Below are 17,171 nucleotides of genomic sequence, written 5' to 3'. Positions count from 1 at the left end.
TGTATATTCAATAACATTGAATACAAATGTTTAAATCATCTACACCCCTATCAGCCACAGCAGTCAAATGCTGCTTACATATTAAAACATCAATAGAAATAATCAAACACTATAATATTTCTAAAAGACAGGGAATGAGTGAGGAAAATATCTGGATGAATAGGTACAAATTATTTCCAGTTGAATTAAAGCACACTTTCTTATTTTAAGATTGTATCTAAAGATATTTTAAACTTTCTTCAAAAGTCATTTCTCACTTCAGCAGCTGAGGTGCACACAATTAATTCAATCTTATGAAACGATTAATTTTTACCTAATTAATTATGAACAAAGCACCCTTCTACAAAAATAACACAGAGTTGCAAATCACAATTAGCTGAGTATAATTAAACACTTCATTGTCAGTTATTCCCATATTTGTCCCTCCAACGCTCTCTACTAACGTTTGTATATGTATTGCTTTGTGTCTGACCGGGGGGCTGTTCTGCATAGGAATACATTTTAATTTTCACACTTACATTTTTCTTATGAAAAAAATATAGATCTCCTTTTACAGTCTGTTGCTAAAAAATGCTCACTATGCACAGCATTCAAAATATGATTCCTTCCTCCTCAAATTTAAGTTTAGCAATTCAAAGCCAAGCCACATCCTCTCCCCTCTCCCCTCTCCCCCCCCCCTCTCTCTCTCTCTCTCTCTCTCTCTCTCTCTCTCTCTCTCTCTCTCTCTCTCTCTCTCTCTCTCCCCCCCCACTGCTGTGAGCCTGTCTGCATCTCATTTACACTCACATATTTTCACACCATCTAAACCCAGGGATGTGTGGCTCAAATGTTGTGTGTGTGTGTGTTGCCTTGTTAGAACCGTGCCTGGTGCGTGTGACTCTGAAATCATTAACCTTCTGTGTGTTTTTGCTATAGCATTATACTTTGTGTGTGTGTGTGTGTGTGTGTGTGTGTGTGTGTGTGTGTGTGCGTGCGTGCGTGCGTGCGTGCGTGCGTGCCCATGCTTAGCTTGTTAATTAAATCTACATTACGCCCTATTTAGCCTGTGGGGTCTTTTTTCTCCCCTCTGTTTCTGGGTGACATACTTTAGATGCTGCTGGCCTACGGCATGGAACTAAATAAAGTGCTAAAACATATTTATTGGGGCATTTACAGATCCCATGCTTGGTCAAGGCATAACATGTTGTGCCAAAAAGGCTTAGATTCAGTGCCGGGGGAAAATCACGTAAAATCAGCCAAGTAGTCACGTAAAGGCCGCCAAGCCCCATTTTCCTGCTTTATAGCATCAACAGATCTGAACAGTAAAATAGCAGGTTGGCTTTTTAATTTGTCCTGACCGTTCAGAGCTCCCCGTTTCAACTCCTCCCTGAAGACTGCGAGGGAAGGTCTTGCCAAGAGTCATTTCGCTGTTAACATCACATTACTCCTAGACCTGATCTAACTTTCCTGAAGAGGACACACAAAGCTGTGTGGTGATCTTAAAACTGTTCTGTTCACCTGAAGCTGATCAGACTGGAGGCGTTATGATGCTCCCGAGCACTTTCAGAATATCACTAAGAGTTGATATACAATAACAAGCTGAGTAGATTTGGATCAAAGGCAGAAGACGTTGAAATGGAGAGCTTAACAAACAGTTCGAAGTGAAATTTCTTTACTTTTACTCTTAATCTCTAATCCTTTTGGGAAATATGCTTATTTGCGTTCTAGCGGAGCATTACATGAGCAGAATGATACCACTCTTGTACATTAAAGGGGGCAAATTATGCTCTTTTTCAGTTTCATAATTTTTGGCAGGGGGTTTTTATAAGAGCATGTTTACATGCATTTAAGCTATAAAAAAACACTTTGTTCGTACTCTCTATTTGTTAATACCTATACTTATCCAATGTCTGAAACGCTCTGTTTCAGTGTCTGTCTCTTTACGGCCCTTCGTAGAAGTCTGCTCTGATTGGTCACTGTTTCCGTGTCTTCCTTATCTGCACTTTTGCCATCCCAATTACCGGCAAATGTCTATAACGTCAGTGGAGCAGAAATTAAAGTATATAACATATTTTTCAATTGTACTTTTTAAAACTTTTCTGTGTGTATTTCTAAGTTAATTAGGCGTATTGATACCTTCACAGTATTGATATAAAACTTAGAGCTGCTTTATTATCAAAAACACATGAAAATCTAACTTTTTATTATATGGGACCTTTAAATATGAGTCAACCTAAAGACTTGAAATAGCATCATGTACAGGCCTAGAGAATGACATTCATATTCGTCTGACTCAATAAGAAAGTTAATACGAATAGTTCCCATAATGTAGAGCTTTTGTTGGAATTGTAAAAGCTTTTAAACTTATAATTAAAAATATTTTTGTTTGCAATCACTAGATACATTTTCATTCTCTGTAACGATGTCACTGTAGAATTATATTCTCTGTATTATGTTTTCTTTTAAATGCAGCTGCAAATTCCCAGGGTTTATTCAGCTCTGGGACCTTTGACCCTCTCTCCCTCTCAATTATACACTGTCCACTGTCATAAAGAAGAAAATGGCACAAAAAGGTGATCTTACACTTCACTATAAGTATATTGATAACTGTGTCTTTTTCTTCACGCTCACACAAAGACCCTTTTTAATCCTAAATTTCCATTAAAGCATTTTTAAGTGTATCGTGCCATTAAAGTGTAAGTTTGATAAATAGGAGAAAAAGGAACAGCAGAGAGATGGAAGGAAGGAAAACCAAAAGAAAAGATGAACAAGAGAGAAAGAGCAGACGAGAGGCGGCCAGGCCTGGGAAGAGAAGGCGGGGGTGAGGGGGTTTTGGGTAGAAGAAGAGGAGGCGGTGGAGGCCAAGAGGCACGGAGGTGGAGGAGGGTGAATCCAGGCTGACCCCTGTGTCTGTGTGTGTTGTTGTGTGTCTCAGTGGGTTTCCTCTGCCCTGGCGCCAGCTGGAAATGCCTCCACTAAGCAGAGGCAGTACACACATCATCCTCCATTCACCCCCATTCAGTCCCCTTTGATGAGAGTAACACTATACATGCCCAGCGCGCTTCACAGATCCTATCAAGCTGCTGTTTAAAGGGCAGCAGCGAGGGCCGGGGCAGCTGATCATAACTTATCGAGGTTTCTCTGCCCTGCGGAGCAAATAAAAGGGAGGACAATTGAGGAGGTTTTGTAATTGGAGTGATGTTTGTTTTTACAGTGGTGGAGGTTTCAGGAGGTACGCTGCCACCTAGGGGTCATCTCCCATGGTTGCAGAGAGGAATGTGTCCCGTTGTGCTTTGAACCTCTAGTTTGATGAACATCATTTAAGTGGATTATTCTTTCATAAAGACCTTTAAAGTCACTTAAAATCTGACATTGAGACATCTTAATACACTTTTCTTTGTACTCTACAAGGGAATTATATTTTGTTGACCATACCTAAGAGTGCCTGCTGTCAGATTAGTCACAGTGGCTCTTTAAAGTTGATCCTTGTGATGGGCTTTTTAAAATGACTCAACAGCCATGAAATTAGTCATTAGTTTGTTATCCTGCCGTGTTGTTGCCCTCATGCATCAAAAACCTTGCCAGTAAACAATTACCCGACTGATGCGGCGAGGTAAAGGCCCAAATCTGCAGCCCAGACATGGCGTGAGAAAGAAAAACAACCGGCTTCACTTAGCTTTACTTTGATTTGTTCTGGCCACTACGCAGCTGAAATATTGTCATTACTCATAGACCAAATAATTTTACGACATCCTGCAATTAAACTTTAAGCTAATAGGTTAATGAGACAAATGGAGTTTGAACGCTGGAAGTTGGTTTCTATTAGGGATGGTAAAGCATGGAGAAGTGCATTGTTGCATGATCTTTCCCCCTTTTTTCTCTCTACCCACACAAACTCACAAACACAGGCAAACACAAACAGAGAACAGACTGGTTTGATTTAGGTTTGTGGTCCCCTCCCGGTGCAGCCTCAGACAGGCAGAGAGGACCAGAGCGCAGTGAACTCCAGTTCAGCCTGAGCCCCGGCTGTATCTGCTAAGCTTCAAGTTGAAATCCTCCAAATTGGGTTTAATCTGTGTTTTGCTTTGCCAATTATCGACCCGCAGAGCTGCATGGCAAATGGGGATGAATGTGCTTTATATGGGCCTGGTTGAGAGGAAGGTCACGGTGTTATTAATGGTGATCTGTTGAATCCATGACTGCTAAGACGTAGCACGAGATGAGTTATCAGAAAAATCAGCGGGAAAAATGCAGAGCATGACGCAGCAGAAATTTGAAATGTTGTGAGTATAAAAATGTCAAACTGTTGCTAAAACCAAAGTGGGTTTACCATACACTGAATTTGTCTTTCAATCAACATGGTTTCTAAATGTATCCGGACAAGGACTCTGGTTTCTGTGTCAACACTAGTTTTATGAAGATGAATATAGTGCCTGCGAGCGTACTGTTCATTATAATGGCTGGTGAATATACCCCAATCACATCATAGGCAAAAAAGTGAGTGACATCTCGTTTCTTCAAAGTTGTTGGAAAGGGCATATTCTGTATTTTGTTTTCCAAAATGTACCTAAATGGCACTCCACTGATTAACAGATTACTCATCTAGGAGTTATTCTCTCTTTTCTTATTCTCTCCTGTCTTCTATGGAGCAAGCTTACTAAAGACAGAATGAATGTTTTCAAGGTTATGTCAGTTTGAGGTGTAGGGCTAGAAAGATGTTGCCATTGAGGAGGAAAGGGAGGAAGGAAGCATGCTATTAGGTTGCATTATGGACGGTTAATGTATGATCCACTGTATTTGGAGACACATACAATAAAAGGCAGGATATCTCACCCTGCTTTGATTTGGACCACTCTTTTTAAAAACAACATGTATGTCCCTCAACTCAAGTTTATGGAAGTGCAATACCTTAATGGCCAGTCCCTTTAAATTAACAACTGAATCCATTACTGTGTATATAATTAGACTATTATGTAGATTATTTCGGTCTACAGCATGTCAGATCAGGGACATATGCTAATAACAGTTTTCTAACCATAAAGATTTACAGATAACTTTCGCATAAAACACAAGATAATGCAGGATCTGTAACTATGGAATATTTGGCAGATGGTCTTAAAAAACGCCTTATATATTTCATTTCAATACTATTATTTTTGAATTATTTAACAGATTTGCTCAGGTTTCATACAGAAAGGCTACTATTTTGCTTCTTCTTTGCTGTAATCTGTTTGGGGTATTTAGCTGTGTCTGTCTCTTTCTTTATATCAGGATGTCCTTACTGACCTGTCTTTGTCTCCATATGGGGTCTTCCTCTCTCTCTGCTGGTGTCATTGTTAACACACAAAGCATATTTGGGATTCCATTTTTTTATTGGAACACAATGTTGATATTGGATTACTCCTTTTAACAGAGGTGAGAGAAGTACCCAGATCTCAACGTACAAGTAGAAGTACCAGAGTGTAGTAAAAGCCCAATTCAAAATGATACTCAAGTAAAAGTACAAAAGTCTTGGCAACAAAATATACTTAAAGTACCACAAGTAAAAGTACTCATTATGCAAATAGGTCCATTTCAGAATAATATACATTATATGTTTAGATTATAATTACTGATGCAATAAAGTGTTATTACAGCTGGTGAAGGTGCAGCTAGTTTTGATGACTTTGTATACTGCAGGGTAGCTTGTGAATGTACCCTTGGTGTAACTAAAGTCTGATTTAAGAGTTGATATATTTCACATCATTTATCCAAATGTAGTGGATTAAAAGTATATGATTTACCTCTGATTTGTAGTGGAGTAAGTACAAAGTAACATAAAATGGAAATACTCAAGTTAGGTACAAGTATCTCAAAATTGTACTTAAGTACATGTACTTAGTTACTTCCCACCTCTCTGTTTTACGTAACTTCAAGCCGAACATTGAGTGTTCATTCTCATCTATTTCTCTTTTAAATTCCAAAAATCTTTCCTTAAGGTGAGAAGCTGCATTTGAGAGCATTAATACTTTCTGCCAATTGAGTTTCCAAATTCTGTGAAACATTTGCATTATATCTTTATTTTATGCAAAATCAATATTATGTGCTATATCATATATCACATGTGCTATCATTTTATTCAAATATTCCGTGATACATCTTGCTTTTCTTATCTTTCACTTGGTGTTGTACCGTCCCTTTGCTGCTGTAAGGCTTCAAAACCCTAAGACCTAACCCTGTTGTGGTAATTATAGGGAGTTATCTTATCTTATTTTATCATATCTTAGGGGACCTTAAAAAGTACCACAATAAAAAAAGCAGCATTGACATCGTGCCATATTACACCTTATAATCATAGTTTTTTTAATCCACTGAATTGCCAAAAGGAAATGGAAAATTCAAGTTGAATCCCCTTTTACTTGTCAGACACATATACATAGAAATATATTAATTTAAACCTTCCCACTCTAAGGAAGGCAGTAAACAGCTGCTATAAAGCACCTGGGAGGAAGTGTGGGGATACTGTGCTTTACTCCCTGGAGTCTGAATCTGAATTAATAACAAGGAAAGTCTTCACAGTCCTTCCAAAGGAAAGTTCCCATACCGGGAGTCGAACCCAGGCCGCCTGGGTGAAAACCAGGAATCCTAACCGCTAGACCATATTGGACCTGAACTGATCACCACTACAAACTAACAACAAGTAGAATAATTGACTCTTAATGTTTCTTTTAACAGTGTGTTTTGAACAAAGCTCAGAAACACAGGACATTAACATACAGTTGATCTACAACTATGCATGACAAAACTGACTAAGGACTCATCAATAAACCTTTAATTTAAAGCAAATCCAATGTCCCTTGTTTTTCCCATGACCATCTATCTGACCAGTTGCCATGTCTGACCAGGAAACACGGGTGTGGCTATCAATTCTGGGACCCTTGACAACATCTCCCAACCCCCAACAGATTTCTGACCCAACAAGTCCCAGGGACCTCGTCTGGCATCTGGGCTTCCCGAAAAAGGCGTCACTAGCCGAGAACCATGATGTGCTCCAAAACCAAATGGCCTTTTATTTATGTCACATTTGTGTACGTCACTTGTAATGATAGAACCACCAAATGTCATCTCAAAACTCAAAAATGTTTCAATTTCAAGGCTGCAGAATGCATTGTTTCTAGCTGTAACAAGTTACTATGAGTTATGTATCAGCGCATGACAGCGATATCATTATTTGGCAAGGACAGTGTGACTGTAAAATATTTTCTTATTAAAAGTTAACACTGTGTATTTGAGGAAGCTTCAAAATAATCCTAGTGTATAGTGTTAGCTAACATAATTCCAGATATTTTAAACACAACTTGCTTTCATATTAACAAAGGTTTTATTTGTAAAACCAAACATGCTTTGCAACAGAACATAGGTGTCGTCATTTGGTGTTTTTGTGTTCCGGTTTTATTTTGAAATGCCTTTTCTCCTTGTGTCTTGTCCTGTTTTACTTCCTTTGTTTTCCCTCCTGTGCCTGATTGTTTGAGTGTGTTCACCTGTTGCCCCTGTGTTTTTTTTTTAAATGTTGAAGTTAAAAGCATCAATCTGGTGCACTTTGAGAGCAAAATGAAGAGATCTATGGATACATCTCTCAACACCCATATGAAACAGAACTGTAAACAGATTTTCTATTTCTTTATGGATATTTTACAAATCACTCCCTAAAACTCCCTTAAACTATAATGATCATATAAACGTGTGCCTCGGAAATACTTATTTACATTAATCGTGACCAAACCGTTTGAGACCCACTGATAACTTAGACTTACGTTAAAGTGGACCTATCATGCTATATTTGAATAATATATTGTAGGGCCATACCTATATAAAACATGTCTGTGAAGTTTTTTTTTCAAAATAGCAAACAGATCATGCATTTTAGGCATGCCTCATTTTGCTCTATTTTGTCTATTCCAGCTCTGTTTTTGCAAGGGCTGATTCTGTGGCAAATGAGCTGCAGCTGACCACGGCGAGGCACGAGCGTCATGTTACCATGCTGTTACCATGCTGTTACCATGCCACGGCAACCTCTCATTCCCCTGATAGGTGGAGAGTTGCCCATATAGGCGGGGCTCCCCGTTTCTGACGTCAGAACTATTTCAAATCTGTATCCAGGGCCGGCCCTTGGCATAGGCAGTAGGGGAGAGTGGGGTAATTTGTGCCAAGGGGCAATTAGTGCCACCCCTGTTATCTAGAAAACCATAGAAGAAGTTGGTCATGTGACCACATATTTTTGAAGAGGCATCCATTTCAATCATCCTGCAAAGAAGGGAGACACATGGCTTGAGAAGTAAGCACATTTAAGTTCAAAAAACAATTGTTTGCCCTCCAAAGTAAAATTTCTATGATCAAGGTTTTTTGATTGCTGTGTTTGAACAATTTAGACAACTTTGAAAACAGTTCACACATGTTTTAGTGCTTTAGTAAGCTACACCATGAGTCTATACAGTTAGCATGATGCTAGCTCAAAACAGCTGGGGGATGCATTTTTTTCAAAATGGTGGGCATGGGGTGATTTGTGCCAAAGGGCCTGGGTTAAGTTGTGCCAGTGGCACAACTTACCCCAACTTATGATTATTTACTATATATTACTTTATTGTATTTTATTGTTATTGTACATTGTATTTTTATATTTGATCACTAAAACGATGTTACATTCTTAATTTTAGACCAAAATCCATCATTCCACGCAAATACAAAAGGAAGACAGACAGGGTTTCAACTCCTCTTGAGGAGTTGGAAAGAGCAGTGAAAGAGGTGCAACAGGGGAAGACCATACATCAGGTTGGAAAGGAGATGAAGATCTGCAGGATGACCATAAAAAGATATATGGATAAGAAAAAAATAGGAGAAGTAACAAAGCCAGGCTATGAAAGAACAGCAGTTGCCAAACGAGTATTCAATGAGAACATGGAGAAAGAGCTGGCTGACCATATTAAGACACTAGCAGCAATGTTTCATAGCATAGGTGTCATGAAATTCCGTGAACTGGCTTTTGAGTTCTTTGAGTCCTTTCCTTGAAGCAGATCCAGACCCAGGAGAGCCACCTGCCACTCTGACAAATCCCGAGCACTTATCAAGTGACAAATCTTGTTCTTCTGCTCACTTGGGTTATGTGTCTCCAGAAGTCATTCTTCCCTTGCCAAAAGCCACAGAAAGAAAAATTGTAAGAAAGAAAGTGAACACAAGAATCGTGACCGACACACCTGAGAAGATGGAGTTGGAGAAGGCTCACAAAGAAAAAGAAGATAAAAAGGCTGAACAGGAAAAGAATGAAAGAGAGAAGAAAAGGGCTCTGAAAGCTGCAAATCAAACCAAAACAAGAAGAAAACAGCTGTGTACAGTAGCTCAGAAGAAAGCTCCACCACCAATGATGAGGCAGAAGATGGCCTGGAGAAGACACACAGCAGAGAAAAGGAACGGGCTGAAAAGAAGAAAAGGAGTGCAAATAAGAAGGGGGCTCTGAAAGGGTCAAAACCAACCAAGCCCAAAAAGAAAGTGCTCTCCAGTAGCTCAGAAGAGAGTGACTTTCCGATTCCACTTAGCTAAAATCTTGCCTAGGGCAGCAAATTGGTCAGGCCCCGTTTTTTAGAGATTTGGGTATGGAGGAAAAGAGAGAAGGTTATGTTTTCTGACACTTGGTGACTTCCCTGACACACCGGGGACACATATTCCAACCTGATCTCACCAGAATGCGTGGTGGAGTCACGAACTTTGCTACATTTACGTGTCTGCACCACGCAAACAACCCCAATGTAAAGTGAATGAGGCTCCTTTGTCGTGGTGCACACATGCATTTCTACAACGTCCAGCAGTGAGCTTTTATATAAAACGTTTTTAAAATCTACTTTATAGCTTGTAGTAACTCACGGGAGGCTTCTTTTATTTTATTTGTAGTCATAATAATTTGTATTTTTCGTCAGAATGTATTATAGCAACCCTGTCTACTAAAAAATACGTTCCCACAGAACTAAACTCAATTACGTTTAGCCAGCGCCATATAGACTGCGTTTAGCTAGAAACTTATTTTCTCCCACGTTACGTTCGTTATGAACGTATCTCAAATACGTTTATTTTCTACATATCTTCTAGAAACATATTTTCTCCCACGTTACGTTTCTTATGAACGTATCTTAAATACGTTTATTTTCTACATATCTTTGCCATTTATTGTCTTGCTTATAATAATGATAATAGTCATTTATAAATATCATTTTAAAGCACACATTTGAAATCAGTAGGCGAGGCTGTAATTTCGCCAGCTGTTACTCTCATGAGCAAGGCAGAAAATAATAGTTTTAACATGTCAAAAAGCTGCTGTCTCGTTTATTGCACCTCAAACATTAAAACAAATCCAGAGTTACGTGTTTCTGTACTTCCTCTAAGAAGAAAGGACAGTAACAGAAGATCTCTGTGACGCCAGATGTGGTGTTGTTAATCTGAAAAAAAAATTCAGTTTAGGATGGCTGAAGACACTACACTACCCACAATCCCCAGCTATCATTTGGGACTACAGTCCCGTTGACAAACCCCGTGATTAATCTTCAAACTCTGGGATTGGATGTTGGAGTGGCAGTGTGCCAAGGTTACGCCGAGCGTCAAGCTCTTTGAAATGGAACGAAATCACGGCAGACTATTCAAAACTGGACTCGAACGCCCCCCGAGAACTACACTGGCTATTGTGTTTCTCAACATGTTCTCTATGGCACGTCTCTACTGGGAATTGTAGTTTTAAAAGACGTTTTCCCCAAAATTAGAAGTTGACAGTATTAAACTGTGTACAGCCCTGGAGGTTTAGGCGATAGGAAACACATTGGTGTGTACAAATTTAAAACATATAATTACTAAATGGGGGGAAATCGCTTGTATCCATAATGGGCAGCATTAATATATACCAGGGACGTGCACAGACATTTGGAGGGGCTATTGCTCTAAACTGGAAAAAGGGCCTCCCCCCCCTTGTTTTTAATGTAAAAGGTTCATGAAATAAAATGGGCTGGCTGTGTCTCAGTGGATAGTGTGCTGGACTTCGAATCTGGGGATAGCAAGTTCAAGTCCCACTGCAGTCAGCATGTCGTTGTGTCCCTGGTGACACTTCACCCAAAATTGCTCCTGTGGGGATTGTCCACAGTACTGAATGTATGTAAGTCACTATGGATAAAAGTGTCTAACAAATGACATGTAATAAACGCACAACACTGTCATTGCAAGCGACACTCAGTTGACTTTCATGTCCAACTGCTAAATTCGTTGTTCAGGCACATTTTTTGCAGTCCATATCTCATTAAAATATATAATGTTAGTAACTATTAAAGAAACATGGGGACAATTCTGTTTTAATGTAGTTTGACCAGTGTAACTGCTGGGCAGACATAGGCTACTGATAAAATAGGGCTTCTAACTAATTACCTTAAATAAACTCACTAATTAATTAAACCAGTGCAATACGCATAATTCTTATCATTCTTTATGAGCGCAGTAACGATAAGGTATTTCATTACTTATTTATTTAGAATTCCATAACTTAATAACAGAGATGGTCAAATTAAAGTAGAGACATGGCAGAAATGCTACAATAAAGCGGGACAGTGAAGTGTTCTCCCGTGAGAGGGCAATCAAGAAAAGAGAGTGATTTGCCCAGTTGAGGGAGTTCACGGAGCAGATGAAAAGACACAGAAAGACAAAAGCACAATAAAAAGTATATTTAGGTGGTTTTTTTTTGTAAATAACCGACGGTGTCAAGAGGTAGTAAAGTCCCCTGGTTTGTCCCCTATACTATAACGCCATTTGGTGTGATCACCATAGCCATATGAGGCCGGACTCGGAGGGCTTTCCTTTGCTTTCAACTGTCAGATTGTAAACAAAGTCACATGACTGGGGGCAGATGAAAGCGCTGACAAGTTGTGTTTTTATCGCAGTGAGACGCTACAATACTAAATGTGGGCTTATCATGTTGATTCGGCCAGAATAGAAAACAAAAAAAACTCTCGCTCTCCAGAGGGGCAGGTCAGACAAAAATGGCAAACGGGCTGTTGCCCGGGCAACATTAGCCTGTACCTGTGCAGTGCATGTCACTGATATATACCCACATGACAGCTCATTGTTACTTTGTAATTCTACTCCACTACAATTCAGAGGTTAACCTGGTATTTTGACTCCACTACATTTATTTTAGTTAATTTGCAGATTCTGATTAATTATGTGAAATATAAACAACCCTTAAATCAGACTTTAGTTACACCTGAGTACAATTCAGGGAAAGTGCCAACAATCAGGAGAGAGATTTGATAGTTGGTGTTTGAGAAGACTAAACATTTATCTGCAGATCTCTATAAAGTATATTCATTAATCGTTATTCTCTACTAATAGTTAATTAAAAACTGTATATAATTGCTATTTTACACATCCCTTTCAAGATTTCAAGATTTTCAAAGGTTTATTGACATATCATACACAACTAAGGTATAGTTATGCAATGAATGAAAAACTTGGGTCACAGGTTCCTCAACAGCGCATTACAAGACATCTATCAATATGTGTGTATACCTCCACCATTAAACTGTCAAATTCTGCACATTTCTTATACTATCTACATAAGAGTATAATTCATATGTATAATATCAGTTAAAATTAGTGCTTCAACATAGTTAACATTGCAGGAAAGCAATATATTAGACGTTAAGTACTTTGTCAGGCTTAATATTTATCTGTAGATAGATACCCCCAAAGCTTTTTTCTTATTTGAAAGAAGACCTTAACCTAAAGTATTCTTTAATGTGTTAATAAAGGTTAATTAGTTTGTCTGTTTTGCACATCCTCATATTAATATCTTTGTACATCCAGCACTAAACTGTTTAGAGATCACTTACAATATCTTCTTGATTTTTTACATTCTATATTTCTATCATTGACCTTCTACTTTCCCCCTATGAAAGTATGTACTCTTAATATTTTTTTCATCAAATAATATTATTCAACAAAAATAACATTATTCAACACAAATAATTCAATAACGTGCTTTAACCACTAGGCGGTGCACACAAGGTACACACAGCATACTAATAATAACTTTGTATTATTAGTGTAGGACACTTATGTATGTATAACATCTCAAGATGTGTAGTTTTATTCATGTTTTTACATAATTTTACAGGATATTGCTATACTATTTCTCATGCTTTACTTCTACACATTAATATCTGATTTGTAAAACATCACAGACAGAAAGGTATATCCATCATTTAATGGTAAGCTATTGAAATTGTGATTCCATAGATGTGTCTCCCATCACTCAAATCCCCTGACTATTCTCTCAACTCAGTATTTACATTCTTATATTCAAAGAAAATCAGTAATATCTTTAAAAACATGCATTGCGGCTAAAACATCCAATCAGCGAGCTGAGGATCTTTCCTACGTCTGTTTCCGGTATTGTTCCTGTAATGAGAGTTCACATTTATGCTACATTAAGGGTGGAATTGACTACACATCTTCAGAAACATAATTTGCTTCAGATATAACTCTAAAGTAAGTATAAGTATAAAAATACAAGTAATAAAAAGATAAAACACTGGCATGTAATTTACGTTAGAATAAATAGAATGGTTTTGAATAATAGATGAGAGTAAAATCTACGTCACTTTACAGCCCCGCCTACCTTTGGGGAAACCAACGCTGTCATTTGAACGGCGATCAAGCCTGAAGCCACAGAGATCAGTACTAAAGTGCATTTTGCATGATAGGTCCCCTTTAACTAACAATATGGTACACAGTATTACATGGAGTCATACAATATACATATCTCTGTATGTTATACCTCAACAGTCTCAAACAGCAGTAGCGTTTTCTCCTGGAGGCCAAGGGAAGTCAGGCTTCCCTTGTTTTTTCGGATTGTAGTTATAATTTTAATAAATAAATAAAAAACACTTCGTTTAGTTTCGGAAATTATTTGCTGTGTGTTGCTGCCTGCCCGTCTCTCCCCCATTCTCATTGAGTATTTTACAAAGAGTGAAACAGCGCCCCTCTAGATGTTATGGTGAAATAGTAGATTGCACTCTCTGTTGCGAGAGGAGGCTAGCCGAAATTGGCTTCCCTTGTTGAAAAAAAATGGAGGGATTGACCAATCAGACAAGGCTCACGTCATGCCCCTGCCAACCTGTGATTAGTCAGGGCCATGCCCAGGGAAGCCAGAGGCGGCTGGCTTCCCTTGCCTCACAATCCAATCAAATCGCATCAATTTAGTGTTGCAGTGATGCGTCCTAAAACCCGGAAGTAAGCTGCGCTCGGTTTCCCTCCACAAAAAAGCAATGGGATTTCTCCATAGGATTTTGGAAAATAGCTCGAAATAAGGTCTGTGGAAAACGAACCTGTTATGGCAAAATGAAGCTTTGAATGAAGCATCGAACCACTTGGACAATTGTGTCGGAAATAGGTTCATTTCTCGAAGCTTCAGTTACAGTGACCTCTCCTGGCGAAGTGCAAGGCTGCAGTGGGTTTAACGTATCTTTGCCTTGAAAAATATTCGATGCACACACACACTGAATATCATGTTCTATTTGCAATTAAAGATTGATAATTGTGTGTATTGGGTTATTGAGAAGAGACTAGAGAGTGCTGGAAATGTTTTTGGGAGGAGAGGACCTTTTATCAGTTATTAAAGTATTAAAGTTGAAAAGCAATGATTAAAAGTACATCCATTCCGGCTTTGAACCAGCTGCGCTGAGGACATCGCTGCATTCGGGCCGCCGGCTCTACCCACTGGGCTATCTATTCCTTAAAATATTGAACTGTTTTTATATTACTGATAATTGTCTTTTTGTTCACAACCTCTGCACATTTCGAAGTGTTTCCCGAGCCAGAACGACCTATCTTTCTTCCTGGCTTGCTCTATAATGATACTACAATTCAAATGCAATACCAACAACAACTCAACAGCAACAACGCAAACTACGACAACCCACACATTACGCATTGTTTAGAGCGGTCATAAAGTGTTGAAGCGCTCAAATTTGAAACTGTTTCAACCTGTCAACTGTCAGAATCGAGACGAGGCAGTGCATTGAATTGCGTGAATGGACCGCGAACCAGTCAAGTGATTCATTCACGAAATGAAGCAGTTGCTGGTTCGGACGTCACTCATCACGTGATTTGAAGCAGTTGCTGCTTCTGACGTCATATGTCACGTGATTTGAAGCAAGCTTCGAAGCACTGCTTCTATGGAATAGGAAGTCCAGGGTTGAAGCTCCGTTCGAAGCTTCAGTGTCAAACTGCCATCACTACCTGTTAGATAAATGCACGTTTTGTTCAGTCGGATAATATCCACATGTCTACCCTACTTTTATCATTTTTGAATCATAAATCTAATCGATAGAAGATAGATAGCGTCACCGCCGTTAGAAAGTAGCAAGCAACTGAAGCAAGTGCAATTATGGAGGGTGGAGATTTGGAGTATTTAATCAAAAACAATTGTACTAAACTTCCGCTACAGCAGCAACAACAAATAAAATCTGATGACAGGCCAATGCCCAAACTGGAGCTGTGTACAGCAAGGAAAAAAGGAGCGACTCCGACGTAAAACGTTAAAGGTCTCCTGATTTAGTTTGTGAATGAATGCTTATTAGAGTTTGGGCTGGAGAGTGCGTGCGGACCTGTCGGTTAGATAACAGGCGTGTGTAAGTCCTGCATCTGTATGATACAAATGTGTGTAAAATGATACCGGGTGCTGTAATCACTCTGGTTACATTATTACATTGACCACCACACCCCCGAACCAAAAGAAAGGACATATTATTGGCTTCCCCTAATTCTTTCCCCACGCCACGCTACTGTCAAACAGGCGTTTGTTTAATCATTTTAAGATTGGCTTTAATCAATTTGTGGACATGAAGTCTTCATATATGATACATGAGAGGTAACATTTTATTTATAGTATTAATTCCACATATTTCTCTCAATTTTTCCTTCCGAACGGTGTCTCTCCCGTTTTTGTGCTTAGTGCGTACGCATGGGTCAGAGTTTGTGTGGAGGACCGCACATTTTCCCGTCAATAATCACAATCAACTCGAAATGCGGCGCGGCTTTTGCGGGCTTCACGTAACAGCCATATTTGCCAATAAATAGTCAAAGAAACGCCCATTCATTCATTTTGACTGACTGCATGAAGAAGATTGCAGGAAATGACGACAGAACAGCTAAAAAAGACATCTGACACCGTGTCAGATTTTGGTTATTTTGGGGAGGTCGAGATAAATCATATTGTTTGGTGGATGCAGTTTGAACCAGAGTAGCAGCATGGAGGTCGGATCGTCACCAAAATAAATAAATAAGTGGTCAGAAAAAGGTTAATGACAAAATAAATACACATAAGAGGCTTCTCAATACTCAAATTTCCCCTCCTCGACTCCCCTCCTCGACTCCCCTCCTCGAGACTTAGTCCCGCCCACAGGAGATGCGAGCGGAGGACCGAGGAGGGGAACCGGGGAAAGAGGAGGGGAAGCAGCAGACGTTTAGAGAACTCCTCTCCTCTGAGCGGTCATATTAAAGCGACGTCCGTTCATTATTACGTGGCAACAGCTGCATCAGCTGTCGAGTGTTTTGTCATATTTTATAATCTCTGTTAGATCAGCTGAACATTGTTCCCCCACATATTTACCTTGAATTCATTGAGAGTGCGGTATAATGAGACAATAACAGGCTACAGATGCGGACACACACACACACAAATATATTTATATAAATATATGCAATTTAAAGTATGAGAGCACTCTCATAATAACGTAACACAATCAGAGACTGGATATATCCCCCCCCCCCCCCCCCCTCTCTCTCTGGTCGCTGAAATGGGGAATTGAAATTACGGGCCAAAAGTTGTATTTGCAAGTATTAAAAGTAAGCAGAGGACACCAAACCAACTGAGACCTGTCTGTCCGCCGCATCTGCGCACACACTGTACCACACACACACCTACACACTGTACAGGACATACCTACACACTGTACCACACACACACACACACACACACACACACACACACACACACACACACACACACACACACACACACACACACACACACACACACACACACACACACACACACACACACACACACACACACTGTACCATACACACCTAAGCTCCTAAAGCATAATCAGGCTACAGCCGTTGTG

The 17,171-nt window shown here is 39.3% G+C and overlaps 1 long non-coding RNA gene across 1 annotated transcript in view; it reads right to left on the bottom strand.

Annotated features, from left to right (window-relative positions):
* LOC139434510 (uncharacterized) overlaps positions 1-17,171 on the bottom strand; it is a 385,392-nt gene that overhangs the window by 280,965 nt on the left and 87,256 nt on the right. The gene's annotated exons all lie outside the window — the stretch shown is intronic.

This window comes from Pseudochaenichthys georgianus, chromosome 1 (genome assembly GCF_902827115.2).
Source record: "Pseudochaenichthys georgianus chromosome 1, fPseGeo1.2, whole genome shotgun sequence".
Classification (NCBI taxonomy): Eukaryota; Metazoa; Chordata; class Actinopteri; order Perciformes; family Channichthyidae; genus Pseudochaenichthys; species Pseudochaenichthys georgianus.
This window is presented reverse-complemented; position numbering and strand designations above follow the sequence as displayed.